This window comes from Schistocerca serialis, chromosome 1 (genome assembly GCF_023864345.2).
Source record: "Schistocerca serialis cubense isolate TAMUIC-IGC-003099 chromosome 1, iqSchSeri2.2, whole genome shotgun sequence".
NCBI lineage: Eukaryota > Metazoa > Arthropoda > Insecta > Orthoptera > Acrididae > Schistocerca > Schistocerca serialis.
Genome location: NC_064638.1, coordinates 70,230,864 through 70,246,700, shown reverse-complemented (window position 1 = coordinate 70,246,700; position 15,837 = coordinate 70,230,864). Strand labels below are relative to the sequence as shown.

The 15,837-nt window shown below is 39.6% G+C and overlaps 1 protein-coding gene across 2 annotated transcripts in view; it reads right to left on the bottom strand.

The window, feature by feature from the left end:
* LOC126461650 (parkin coregulated gene protein homolog) overlaps window positions 1-15,837 on the bottom strand; it is a 95,543-nt gene that overhangs the window by 13,008 nt on the left and 66,698 nt on the right. The gene's annotated exons all lie outside the window — the stretch shown is intronic.

Below are 15,837 nucleotides of genomic sequence, written 5' to 3'. Positions count from 1 at the left end.
TCTTTCTGTGGGGAAAGTTGAAGGATATTTGCTATCGTGATCCACCGACAATGCCTGACAACATGCGTCAGCGCATTGTCAATGCATGTGTGAACATTACGGAAGGCGAACTACTCGCTGTTGAGAGTAATGTCGTTACACGTATTGCCAAATGAATTGAGGTTGACAGACATCATTTTGAGCATTTATTGCATTAACGTGGTATTTACAGGTAATCACGCTGTAACAGCGTGCGTTCTTAGAAATGATAAGTTCACAAAGGTACATGTATCACATTGGAACAACCGAAATAAAATGTTCAAACGTACTTACGTTCTGTATTTTAATTTAAAAAGCCTACCTGTTACCAACTGTTCATCTAAAATTGCGAGCCATATGTTTGTGGCTATTACAGTGCCATCATAAAGCGAAAAAAGTGGTTCAACTAAAACATTCATATGTCCTTACATATTACACGATTATGTAATAAAAAATGGGTGTTCCTGTTTAAAAAAACGCAGTTGATATCCATTTGACCTATGTATAGCAGCACCATCTAGCTGGCCACCCATAGCGCCATCTGGTTTCCCCCTTCAAGCTAGACAAGTTTCGTTCTTTGTGGTTTTTTCATTTGACGCTTATTTCGTGAGATATTTGGCCTGGTCATGATCAATGGACCACCCTGTATATATTAATTATCTGACATGTTAACATACAAATCACCAAGAAATAACCAATGTAATGAAATTTTGGAAATGCATTAGTCTAGAAAACATATTTAATTGATTAACATGACAAGATCACAGGTTAATGTAAGCAAGAGAAAAGTCATTGCAAATGTGAACTGCTTGTACATTAATAACCAGTATAAAGACCGGAATATTGAGTGCAAGCATGCAAACACGCAAGTATTGTGTCATACGGATGTCGGAAGTCAGTTTTTTTGTGGGGTGGACTTCCACGCCTGTTGTATTTAGTCAGTCAATAAAGGGACAGATACTTATTGTGGATGATACTAAAGGTCTCGTCTGATGACATACATGCTCAATTGGAGACAGATCTGGTATTAGAGCAGGACAAAGCAACATTTTGACACGCTGCAAAGCATGTTGTTTTGCAACAGCAGTACGTGAGTGAATGTTATCCTGTTGGGAAACACCCTCTGGAATAACGTTCACAAATGGCATCACAACAGTCTAATTTTAGGGTGTGAGGGATAACCTCAACAGTGCTTGTGCTGTCACACTCCAGACCATAACTCCAGGTGTAGGTCTTGTGTGTCTATGCCGCAGACAGATTGGCTGCAGGCACTCACATGGCCTCTTCTAACCAACACACAGCCATTACTGGCACTGAGACAGAACCAGCTATCTGCAGAAAACACAATAGACCTATAATCCATCCTCCATTGATCTACTGCTTGATACAGCTGAAGTTGTAAAGAGCACTGGTTTGTGGTCAGTGAAATGCACACTTCAGGGCATTTGTCTCAGATCTGCAGTTGAAGTAACCAATTTGTCAGAGTTTATTGCGTTACTGTGGTGTCAACTGCATCTCAAATTGCTGCTGCACATGCAGTACAATGCACCACAGCCATACACCAAAACTGACGGTCTTAACTTTCAGAAGAGGCATGTGGCCATCCACAGTCCTATCTGCTTGTGACCATACCTTCCTGTGACCACCACACCTAGCAAACGTGTCAAGTTGTTACATTCCTGCCAAGTCTTTCTGCAGTATCACAGAAGGAGCATACAGCTTCTTTTAGCCTCATTACATGACCTTGTTCAAACACAGTGAGTGGCTGATAATGGCGTATTTGTCATCTTAAAGACATTCTCGGGTAACATCGACTTACCATGTCCAATCCCAAAGATAGCTAATGCTCATGATCATTACAGCATGTATGTAAAGCAAACCTAATTTGTAACCTCATAGTGGTGTTACTGTCCTCACTCTTAAGCTACTGGTGTGAAATTTGAACAGGCATAATCTTCCAGATGTAGAAACATGCTTACTAGCTTTCTTTTATTTTGCACAACTCCTTCTTGGTGTTGCAATTCTTTTTTCTGTCAGTAGAAGTACACTGAAAGCCGCATCAGCATAACTGTAATGAATAATTTGCAATGAATAAAAATAAGCTTTAGCCACTTTAAGTTGAACACAGAGGAGTATACTTGAGAGAAAGTGGATGAGGAATGTCAGTGAGCAGGTGTTGTTGTTGTGGTCTTCAGTCCTGAAACTGGTTTGATGCAGCTCTCCATACTACTCAATCCTGTGCAAGCTTCTTCATCTCCCAGTACCTACTGCAACCTACATCCTTCTGAATCTGCTTATTGTATTCGTCTCTTGGTCTCCCTCTACGATTTTTACCCCCCACGCTGCCCTCCAATGCTAAATTGGTGATCCCTTGATGCCTCAGAACATTTCCTACCAACCGGTCCCTTCTTCTAGTCAAGTTGTGCCACAAACTCCTCTTCTCCCCAATTCTATTCAATACCTCCTCATTAGTTATGTGATCTACCCATCTAACCTTCAGCATTCTTCTGTAGCACCACATTTCAAAAGCTTCTATTCTCTTCTTGTCCAAACTATTTATTGTCCATGTTTCACTTTCATACATGGCTACACTCCATACAAATACTTTTAAAAACGACTTCCTGACACTTAAATCTATACTCGATATTAACAAATTTCTTTTCTTCAGAAATGCTTTCCTTGCCATTGCCAGTCTACATTTTATATCCTCTCTACTTCAACCATCATCAATTATTTTGCTCCCCAAATAGCAAAACTCATCTACTACTTTAAGTGTCTCATTTCCCAATCTAATGCCCTTAGCATCACCCGACTTAATTCGACTACATTCCATTATCCTCGTTTTGCTTTTGTTGATGTTCATCTTATATCCTCCTTTCAAGACACTGTCCATTCCATTCAACTGCTCTTCCAAGTCCTTTGCTGTCTCTGACAGAATTATGATGTCATCAATGGGTTCTAAATACAAGAGGAGTGAGTCCTTTAAAATATATGAGGAAAGGGGAGAGTAGAGTAGTATACAATATTAAACAAGATACTATGTCACTGTATATGAGGGTAATCCCAAAAGTAAAGTCTCCTATTTTTTTATAAGTACATAGACCTGTTTATTTCTACAATGGTTTACATCAGTTCACAGCTTGAACATTTAGCTATTTTTTGACACAACCACCATTTCTGTTGATGCATTGTTGTAGACACTGTGGCAGTTTTTGTATGCCCATGTCATACCAACTCACCACCATGCTGTTCATCGAGAATTTCAGTCCGACCAGCTGCAAACTCTCTACACCACTTACAAATATTTTCGACATCCATGCACGACTCACCATACACTTCCATCAATTGGCGATGGATTTCAATTGGCGCAGTGCCCTTTCCGTTCAAAAACCGAATAACTGCGCACAATTCCGACTTGGCGGTAACACCAAACGGGATCTCCATTCTCAACGGCTGCCAGGCCAAGACTGAGTGCCTCAGCGTGGCATGCACATGTTTACACACAGCGTGTGAAGCACTCTTCATAACAGTGTGACCAACTGGCACACAAACAGAGTTCTGTTCTTATAAAAAATAGGAGACCTTACTTTTGGGATTACCCTCGTATAAATTTGGAAATTATTAGTGTGGGTGTACCAATAAATGGATAACTCACACCAAATTTTGGATCATTGTTTAGGGAGTGTCCTTCTGCAGGAGGGTTTGTATTTGAGGGTTCCTACAGAAAAAGGAAACGTTTGCTTTTGAGGCTTATTCCTAAGTTGCAAAGTAGATGAACCTACCTGAGTTCTATAGTTTGTTGTTTATAAGAATTTAATAAATCAATGATGAGGATGCAAGTATGTAGGCTATTCATGACATAGGGAACTCATATAATGGAATAATTATAGTTTGCAAGACAATGTAAGGTGAATAGTTGTTCTTGGCATGTGACTCCTTTAGTCTGATGGGAGGATGGAAATAATGTACACCTATACATGCTGTAATACATCCTGGAGGTGTCTGGTGAAAAACCAGCTTAATAATATGTATTTGGATCTCCTATAATGCATTATGTACACATAGTATGTAAATACAAATTTGTAAGTTTTGCATGCTCTTCTCATGTGTAGTGATAATTTTGTTCATTAAGAGGTCTATATAAATTAGCTGGACAGATTAGCTTCGTCTGCTGTATATAATTTTAGGTGATTTTCCTACTTTGATTACAAATGGAAGTACAAACCAATTACAAGGTACAGCCTGAGTTACTTTAGAAGTAAACAAAAGTTAACATGGTACTAAACTGGTAACAACAGGAGACGCTTGTTTGATACCCGATAAGCATGGTGAAGGGATAAGTATTCATCTTGTGTAACTGAACAACTGAATGACTACAGTCGTGATTGGTGTGCCAGCTGTCTTTGTGTCTAGTTCACATGTATAAAGAAATAGTGCAGATCTGATCATGTTATGACTATAGCTTACTTTGAGAATTAAAACGTATATTGTATGAACGGTTAACAGGTAGTCATGTTTATGCAAGCAGACTGAAATAATTCTATGTCAATTACATTCCCAACATCAGTAGTTAATGGTAATCAACGTGTAAGGAACAAGAAATGGAAACACTACTTAATGATTTAAGATGTTAAAAGCGAGTAATATGAAATAATGTTTAATACAAATGCCATATGTTAATGGTTTTCATTCCCCAAAGTTTGAGATGATTTTGGTTGGTTGGTTGGTTAATTTCGGGGAGGGGACCAAACAGCAAGATCATTGGTCCCAGTCCCATCAGGTTAGGAAAGGATGGGGAAGGAAGTCGACCATGCCCTAAAGACTGGTTGTAAATATTTTTTTAATGGTATGAATCACCAAAGTGTGTTCAGTACTACCAGTATTATTTATTTACATCCAATTATTGTCATGACATCATTTGTCTAAGAAAAGGGTATTTCATGTAATGTAGCGCTTTGGTAAATTGATGTGTTGCACGTCTACAGTAACAATGAATGCTGATCACCATCAATGAAAATATTCTTTCTTTTAGTTAAGTAATTTATAATGGTATACTGTTTGGGTGTGGTTGGATACCAAATACCTTCAAGACATGATGATGAGAGCAGCTTTTGCTACAATTTGTGTTACCTGCTAGTTTGGCAATTTATTCTATACTTTGTGGTCCCACCAATAGTAATGGTAGTGTAAGATGATGCCTGACAGCTCAAAACACTGCTGCCAGCTTTCAACTCCGAAGTGCTAACAGGTGCAGACTATAACAGTAGCTGTCAACAGAACTGTGAAAAACTGAGGCATTGCCAAAGAGATGTTTACAAAATACAGAATTAAACGTACAATTTGTCTGACTGAGCTATACATAGTTGGACTGATTGTACATCTGATAAGAGTCAATAGCTGATAATTGTTTGTGCATGCACTGTATATGACAAACCATTCCGGATTGTACAACTAGGATCAATATATTCACTTTTACAAAGAAACACTTTCTGTCATTTAGAACAAAGTTGGATTTGACCAAATTTCACTGCTGACAATACAGAAGATGCAGAGATAAAGAAGTCTTCGATGACAAAGAAATATACATGGTAATCCAGATCATTAAAGTAAAACGCAGATGATAAGAATGAATAATACTATGTTGCATTTTAAAATATTGTGAATAATGTTCTATGACAGTAAGGTGACATTTAATGTATTTTCATTCTGATTTCAAATCTGATTTTGGTTTTTCTGTATCATGTTAGATTTTTGTGCAATTCATGTCTGAATTTTAGCTGAAATCAATTTTCTTATCAGAACATTTTTTAATTGGATTAAAAATAAATTATTTAGTTTGTTACTTTGCATAGAATAACTACACACAGCATTAGAATAAATAATTATATATATTCACTCAAAATACTAATAATGATTACAAAAACAAAACATAAAATGTTGACTATTTAATTTCCATTGCTGATTTCACTGCATCATGTTCTTTCTGACATGGAGCAAAACTTTTCTTCCTTGATTGTCTCCCTTCACCAGTGTTATTTCTCTTACGTACAAAACAGCAGTTAGCCATCATTTTTGCATTCCACCATTCCTGGTATCTCTTTTCCATCTCCTTGATGCCCTGATGGAACCATTCTCCTTGTTCTTCACTGACATAGCCAAGGTACAAAGGGGAAAAATCAATCTGTGAATTTAGAAAATGAAGCCTCATGCTCATGTTACACTTAAAATTTCATGAAATTCTGCAACGTTGTTTTAACTGTGGTTTTATAGTGTGAATATTTTTGCCCAAAGTGTTGGCCACTACTTCTTTAAACAAAATCCAACCCCTTTTTTCCCTCAGGATTTATTCTACTTTCAAACAAACTGTCTTTTATTAAATTTCTGATCTGTGGTCCCACAAAGATCCCTTCTTCAAGTTTCACATAAATTACTTTTGGAAATCTTGTTACCCAGTACAGGAGGCAGTCATCATCTTTTGGGAGTGCTTTAATGAATTGTTTCAGTAACCCAAGCTTCAAGTGGGATAATAGCTTCTTGCTTGGTTGAACAATTATCTCATGTTTTATATTCTGTGAAACAGGTTGGAGGGTTTATCTTTCAGACCAGTCACATTCTTTTCCAGTGCTTGTCTTTGGCTCAGCTGTCCCACTCACAAATGAAACACTGCATGTTTTGCAGTTGGATTGTTGACGAAGTAACATGCCAACTAGTTTTAAATCTTCATATACTGTCCAAGAATGTTTCTCATAAATCATGTACACTCCTGGAAATTGAAATAAGAACACCGTGAATTCATTGTCCCAGGAAGGGGAAACATTATTGACACATTCCTGGGGTCAGATACATCACATGATCACACTGACAGACCCACAGGCACATAGACACAGGCAACAGAGCATGCACAATGTCGGCACTAGTACACCTTTCGCAGCAATGCAGGCTGCTATTCTCCCATGGAGACGATCGTAGAGATGCTGGATGTAGTCCTGTGGAACGGCTTGCCATGCCATTTCCACCTGGCGCCTCATTTGGACCAGCGTTCGTGCTGGACGTGCAGACCGCGTGAGACGAAGCTTCATCCAGTCCCAAACATGCTCAATGGGGGACAGATCCGGAGATCTTGCTGGCCAGGGTAGTTGACTTACACCTTCTAGAGCACGTTGGGTGGCACGGGATACATGCGGACGTGCATTGTCCTGTTGGAACAGCAAGTTCCCTTGCCGGTCTAGGAATGGTAGAACGATGGGTTCGATGATGGTTTGGATGTACCGTGCACTATTGAGTGTCCCCTCGACGATCACCAATGGTGTACGGCCAGTGTAGGAGATCGCTCCCCACACCATGATGCCTGGTGTTGGCCCTGTGTGCCTCGGTCGTATGCAGTCCTGATTGTGGCGCTCACCTGCACGGCGCTAAACACGCATACGACCATCATTGGCACCAAGGCAGAAGCGACTCTCATCGCTGAAGACGACACGTCTCCATTCGTCCCTCCATTCACGCCTGTCGCGACACCACTGGAGGCGGGCTGCACGATGTTGGGGCGTGAGCGGAAGACGGCCTAACGGTGTGCGGGACCGTAGCCCAGCTTCATGGAGACGGTTGCGAATGGTCCTCGCCGATACCCCAGGAGCAACAATGTCCCTAATTTGCTGGGAAGTGGCGGTGCGGTCCCCTACGGCACTGCGTAGGATCCTATGGTCTTGGCGTGCATCCGTGCGTCGCTGCGGTCCGGTCCCAGGTCGACGGGCACGTGCACCTTCCGCCGACCACTGGCGACAACATCGATGTACTGTGGAGACCTCACGCCCCACGTGTTGAGCAATTCGGCGGTACGTCCACCCGCATGCCCACTATACAACCATCGCTCAAAGTCCGTCAACTGCACATACGGTTCACGTCCACGCTGTCGCGGCATGCTACCAGTGTTAAAGACTGCGATGGAGCTCCGTATGTCACGGCAAACTGGCTGACACTGACGGCGGCGGTGCACAAATGCTGCGCAGCTAGCGCCATTTGACGGCCAACACCGCGGTTCCTGGTGTGTCCGCTGTGCCGTGCGTGTGATCATTGCTTGTACAGCCCTCTCGCAGTGTCCGGAGCAAGTATGGTGGGTCTGACACACCGGTGTCAATGTGTTCTTTTTTCCATTTCCAGGAGTGTATTTCAGCACAACTTTGAAGTTCCTACACATCTCCCTATGGTGTACTGGACAGGCAGCAGATATTGAGCCAAATACATTTCCATTACATAAAAGTATCTTTGAGGATACATTTTGAAGAGTCTATTAACAACCTCCACCTACTTGGATCATCACTGACGCTGAAGAAATTCAATAAACTCTTAATATCGCAACAAAAAACACATGAGTAGTAGAGGTATGAGCATCCTGGAGCACTTAGTGTACATCTGTGACATTGTGTGACCTAGGTCACTTACATATCAGTAACATCATCATCCTTATCAGTGATGCCATTATCTCTGTCAATGTGAAGTCACATACCTCCCCTCCCCTATCTCCAGCCAATCATAGTACAATAACAAAAAATCCTAGATAAATCTTGTCCTCCTCCCCTATGTCAAAACAATCACACAGTGCACTACTCACTACCTACAGCCAATAATATTACGGTATTAAAAATCCAAGATGGTGCAAAAAGCACAACTGCATTAATGGAAAACCTTCTCCCCCCTCTTATCTGGAAACAGGAACCAATTGTGGTCTTCATACCCCCCCTCCCACTCTTCTTGAGAGTGTAGTGTTTGAAAATAACACAGAAATTTTTTTTTCTAAAAAAAGAGTTCTTCCCATTGCCCCCCTCCTCCTAATCTCCATCCAATCACAGTAGATGTAGGAAACAGACCAACTGTTCGTTTTATACACCACACCACCTCCTCTCTATCTCCAACCAATCAGAGTGTGGTATTAAAATGGCGTCATATTACAGTATTTCTGACATACACATCAGGTCATGACCCCCTTCCCCTCCTTTCACCTTACCTCCAGCAAATCATAGTGCATTACATAAAAACACAAGAGATTATGGCTGTAGACCAATTGTGTATTCCCCTCCTTCCTTGTCCACCAAGACAGAGCTTACTATTTAAATGATGTGCAAAATTGGTGCCAAACATGTAGTAAAAAGTTATGTAACCTGCACTTGAAGGTCAAAGACAATGATTATTTCTCTTGAAAGTGTAAGATGTTCAACTTAACAGTCTCATTATTCCAAGTGTTACACATTACATCCCTCTCATGCAAAGTAACCTCTCTCTCTCACTCTCTCTCTCTCTCTCTCACACACACACCTCTGTATTTCATATGCCAAATATACTATATGCTCTTTAAACATACATATCATCAGTAATCAATTCTTGTCGATTTTCCCAGGAACTGTAACAAATTTCCCATGAAATTACCTCTGCAGTGTTTCCTCATTATATCTCATCTCACATATATGTTTGTGCACATATATCTCATTATTAAATGTCATCTCTTATAAATTTTTATGTGGAAGCATACTCCTATCTCTCAAGCTTTTTTCATCACAGGTATGTATACAGTTCACACATTATAAAGCATCAGTGCACATCTGCAGTGAGGCAGATGAAGCCCAGTGCACAGAGATGAATATGAGTTTCCAATAATTGCTGATTCGCTGCTGAAAAATATCAAGGTCTCCAACTGCAAAATCGATGTCCTGAGAATTAGAATGCAACAACTCGACAAACATTTTTAAAATATGGTAAATTCAAATAGACAAATACAAAACCAAATTCTGAAACCAGTGTGTCTTTATATATACATTGGAACAAATTCATTAAGAAACAGCAGTGAAGAATAAATTACTAATGGAACAAGAAATATAATTTGTTTGGCAAGAAGTGTCTATGTGGGATCCTTGTTGACACTTGGCAGAATCAAAAAAAGAGGTCAGTGAGTTACAAATATATATCCAAAATAAATTATGCTGTCAAAGAACAGTGTGATTGTCTTGTGGCAGTCTTCATAGATCCAAACAAATTTCTATGTGAAAACTGCCTAGGAAAGGATGGCATGCATTTAAACAGATTACAGTCTGTAATTCACAGCAGAATGTTTACAGATGTCTGCAAAAAAATGAAAAGCAAGGGAAACTAGTATGGTCTGATGGGAGTGAAAGATCAATTACTGCAGCTGAAAAAGCAAAATATGAGCATCACACAAAAAAGGAGGGACTACAGAACATGATCTCAGAATGCAGCCCACAACATGTAGCAAAAGAAAAGTTACATAAAAGTACAACTAAAAGCAAAAATAGAAGTGAAAAACAATCAGTGAACATGGTATAACTGAAATTCAGATAGATAGCTTGACAATAAAGGACTATATCTAATCCAGTTATTTCTGTAGATCTAAATATAGAGGTGGTCCTTATATATTAAAACAGCACAGCCCCTAAGGACTGCAAACAGAAAAGATGTGAGATTACCCATAGCTATAGAAAAAGACTTTGAAATTATTGATGTAGTGATGGATAGCTTTAGATTATTTTGTGTGTACAGATCACCATGTGACAAGATTAGTATCTTTCTGAAAAGAATTGCCAACTTACTAAGAATGAATATGAAGAAAAACATCCTTATATATGCAGACTTCATACTGACATGGGAAAAGAATCAAAACCAAGACAAGATCCTGATGAATTGTTAATACAATACAATATGAGGGCAACAATATCTGCACCAACAAGAGTAACTTCTCAAAGTCATTCACATCATTACTAATATTAGTAGATGTAACTGTGAGTCACATGTAGTCCAAACAGAAATATCTGATCATCATGGACAGCTGATCTGCTTCCGCAGAAGAAAGGACATAATATCAGAACCAAAACAAACAACCAAAGAAATCGGGGACATCAGTGAAAAAAATATTAACATCAAATTTTGGTATAGGGAGACCTGGAATAAAACTCTACAGGTGCGGAATGTAAATGAAAAGTATGATTCAATTATTACAATAATTAAACCTCTTCTTAATGTAGCATTCCCCAAGGTAAAGAGACAAGAAAAGCTCCATGATCAGACAAAGTGTATTATCAGTGAACTAATAGAACTGTGGGGTCTGAGATCGAGGGTTGAAGCTGAAAATTATAATATGTTACAAAAGAAGTATAGAAAAGTAATAAGAGAGGCAAAAACCAAGTGCAATTAATGCCACCATTATAAACTCAAAAACCAAGGTATAGGTAGTTTGGAATGTAATTAATGATGAAAGAAAGTAAAAAGCTGGATCAAACAAAGAAACAGATATCGGGTCAATGAAAATAGACAAAACATTTGTTACAGATGGTAGAGAAATAGGTATCACACTCAGTGGTAACTACATAAATGTGGTACGAAATTTGAAATTGGAAAGAAATAGGCCACAAAAGAATGTAACTAAGCAAAACCATGTTCTTGAAACCAGTTACAGAAGATGAAATGAGGAGAACTATACCAAAACTGAAGTCCAACAAATCATCTGGTGTTGACAAAATATTGAATCACATAATAAAGCTAGTAGCAGGACAAACAATCTCACCGTTGCTGGACATAGAAAACAGTTCTATCAGAGGTAGAATTTTCCAGAAACACTGGAGATAAGCATGGTGGTATCAGGATGACCCCAACAACTGTAGGCTAGTTTCACTGATATCAGGTTTCTCAAAAATCCTGGAAATGTTTACATATAATAAATTACTTGATTATGTGGACAAATACAATATCCTTATACATTCACAGCATGGTCTCAGAAAGAGTAAAGCTACAGAATCAACAGCTCCATCCAACAGAATATATTATACAGTCCTTACATGAAAAACATGATGGGTCTGCAATGTTTCTCGATCTCTCCAAAGCATTTGTCATTGTTGTTGTTGTTGTGGTCTTCAGTCCTGAGACTGGTTTGATGCAGCTCTCCATGCTACTCTATCCTGTGCAAGCTTCTTCATCTCCCAGTACCTACTGCAACCTATATCCTTCTGAATCTGCTTAGTGTATTGATCTCTTGGTCTCCCTCTACGATTTTTACCCTCCACGCTGCCCTCCAATGCTAAATTTGTGATCCCTTGATGCCTCAAAACATGTCCTACCAACCGACCCCTTCTTCTAGTCAAGTTGTGCCACAAACTTCTCTTCTCCCCAATCCTATTCAATACCCCCTCATTAGATACATGATCTACCCACCTTACCACCTTATCTTCAGCATTCTTCTGTAGCACCACATTTCAAAAGCTTCTATTCTCTTCTTGTCCAAACTGGTTATCGTCCATGTTTCACTTCCATACATGGCTACACTCCATACAAATACTTTCAGAAACGACTTCTTGACACTTAAATCTATACTCGATGTTAACAAATTTCTCTTCTTGAGAAACGATTTCCTTGCCATTGCCAGTCTACATTTTATATCCTCTCTACTTCGACAATCATCAGTTATTTTACTCCCTAAATAGCAAAACTCCTTTACTACTTTAAGTGTCTCATTTCCTAATCTAATCCCCTCAGCATCACCTGATTTAATTTGACTACATTCCATTATCCTCGTTTTGCTTTTGTTGATGTTCATCTTATATCTTCCTTTCAAGACACTGTCCATTCCGTTCAACTGCTCTTCCAAGTCCTTTGCTGTCTCTGACAGAATTACAATGTCATCGGCGAACCTCAAAGTTTTTACTTCTTCTCCATGAATTTTAATACCTACTCCAAATTTTTCTTTTGTTTCCTTTACTGCTTGCTCAATATACAGATTGAATAACATCGGTGAGAGGCTACAACCCTGTCTCACTCCTTTCCCAACCACTGCTTCCCTTTCATGCCCCTCGACTCTTATAACTGCCGTCTGGTTTCTGTACAAATTGTAAATAGCCTTTCGCTCCCTGTATTTTACCCCTGCCACCTTCAGAATTTGAAAGAGAGTATTCCAGTTAACGTTTTCAAAAGCTTTCTCTAAGTCTACAAATGCTAGAAACGTAGGTTTGCCTTTTCTTAATCTTTCTTCTAAGATAAGTCGTAAGGTTAGTATTGCCTCACGTGTTCCAACATTTCTACGGAATCCAAACTGATCTTCCCCGAGGTCCGCTTCTACCAGTTTTTCCATTCGTCTGTAAAGAATTCGCGTTAGTATTTTGCAGCTGTGACTTATTAAACTGATAGTTCGGTAATTTTCACATCTGTCAACACCTGCTTTCTTTGGGATTGGAGTTATTATATTCTTCTTGAAGTCTGTGGGTATTTCACCTGTCTCATACATCTTGCTCACCAGATGGTAGAGTTTTGTCATGACTGGCTCTCCCAAGGCCATCAGTAGTTCTAATGGAATGTTGTCTACTCCCGGGGCCTTGTTTCGACTCAGGTCTTTCAGTGCTCTGTCAAACTCTTCACGCAGTATCTTATCTCCCATTTCATCTTCATCTACATCCTCTTCCATTTCCATTATATTGTCCTCAAGTACATCGCCCTTGTGTAGACCCTCTATATACTCCTACCACCTTTCTGCCTTCCCTTCTTTGCTTAGAACTGGGTTGCACTCTGAGCTCTTGATATTCATACAAGTGGTTCTCTTCTCTCCAAAGGTCTCTTTAATTCTCCTGTAGGCAGTATCTATCTTACTCCTAGTGAGACAAGCCTCTACATCCTTACATTTGTCCTCTAGCCATCCCTGCTTAGCCATTTTGCACTTCCTGTCGATCTCATTTTTGAGACGTTTGTATTCCTTTTTGCCTGCTTCATTTACTGCATTTTTATATTTTCTCCTTTCATCAATTAAATTCAATATTTCTTCTGTTACCCAAGGATTTCTATTAGCCCTCGTCTTTTTACCTACTTGATCCTCTGCTGCCTTCACTACTTCATCCCTCGGAGCTACCCATTCTTCTTCTACTGTATTTCTTTCCCCCATTCCTGTCAATTGTTCCCTTATGCTCTCCCTGAAACTCTGTACAACCTCTGGTTCTTTCAGTTTATCCAGGTCCCATCTCCTTAAATTCCCACCTTTTTGCAGTTTCTTCAGTTTCAATCTGCAGTTCATAACCAATAGATTGTGGTCAGAATCCACATCTGCCCCTGGAAATGTCTTACAATTTAAAACCTGGTTCCTAAATCTCTGTCTTACCATTATGTAATCTATCTGATACCTTTTAGTATCTCCAGGATTCTTCCAGGTATACAACCTTCTTTCATGATTCTTGAACCAAGTGTTAGCTATGATTAAGTTATGCTCTGTGCAAAATTCTACAAGGCGGCTTCCTCTTTCATTTCTTCCCCCCAATCCATATTCACCTACTATGTTTCCTTCTCTCCCTTTTCCTACTGACGAATTCCAGTCACCCATGACTATTACATTTTCGTCTCCCTTCACTACCTGAATAATTTCTTTTATCTCGTCATACATTTCATTGACATTACTAACCATGAAATACTGATACAAAAATTTGAAAACTCTGGTATTTGAGGACAAGCAGGAGAGTGGATAGAATCATACTTATACAACAGGAAACAAACAGTATGTATCAATATGGAATGAATAGCAGTCAAAAACGAAAGTCATTAAATGTGGCGTGCCACAGGGATCCACAATGGGGCCATTGCTGTTTAATCTGTTTGTTAATGATACAGGTATTGAAGAGAAGGAGAAGAAAATACTGTATGCAGATGACATGACAATTATGAACAATGGCCAAAATGTCGTACATCTTGAGGCAAGACATACATATGGGTTGGAACTTAATTAGTGGCAACTATATATTCACAACTGATACAAAACAGTTACATGTTTGCATCTGTTATTATCCTTCAAAGTAGTCACCAGCATTGTGTAGAACCCATTGCCATTGATGTGGAAGGCGTAGTATACTGTTAGCAGAACCTGTTCTGTTGATTGTGCGAATGGAGCAGTCTAAAGTTATGGTGATTCTCGTGTACGACTGTGATGGTGTTATCCTAATGCATTATGTTCCTCCACGGCAGACTGTCAATGCACAGTATTACTGTTCATTTTTGGAGCATCACCTGTGACCAGCTTTGCGAAAAAAGCGCCGATGCTTTCTGCATAACACACCCATTATTTTGCATGACAATGCGCGGGCGCATACAGTGCAAGCTGTGGCCGCTCTGGTCGATCGATGGGACTGGAAAGTACTGTACTATCCACCATACTCCCTGGACTTAAGTCCTTCTGACTTTGATTTGATTCCGAAGATGAAGGAACCACTTCATGGCATTCGCTTCGGAACTGTTCCAGAGGGTCGACAGGCTGTAAACCACTCCATTCACACCATCAACAGAACAGGCTCTGCTAACAGTATACTATGCCTTCCACATCACGGGCAATGTGGTGACTGCTTTGAAGGACAGTAACAGGTGCAAACATGTAACTCTTTAGTATCGGTTGCGAATAGTTGGCACTATTTAAGTTCCGACCCTAGTATCTGCAAACACCACAGCTCGGTGGTTCCTGGAAAATGGACTTCTTATTAACCTAAAAAAGACTATGTATGCAATGTTCAGAAGCAAAGAGAAGGCTGTGCACATGGTTCTAGAGGTGGATGACACAATCTGGAAGAAGTAAAATCCACTACATTCTTGGGTATTACTGTAGATAACAACCTGAAATGGAAACAACATATTAATTATTTCTGTATGAAACTCAGCTCTGTCATGTTCATAAGGAGGCAGCTATCACAATATGCAGACAACTTCTGTGCAACAATGTGGGTTAACTACAACATTCAAGAAGTAAAAACGATGTTCATTATCAAAACAAAAAGCAATCAGGATCATATTAAAAAGGAAGAC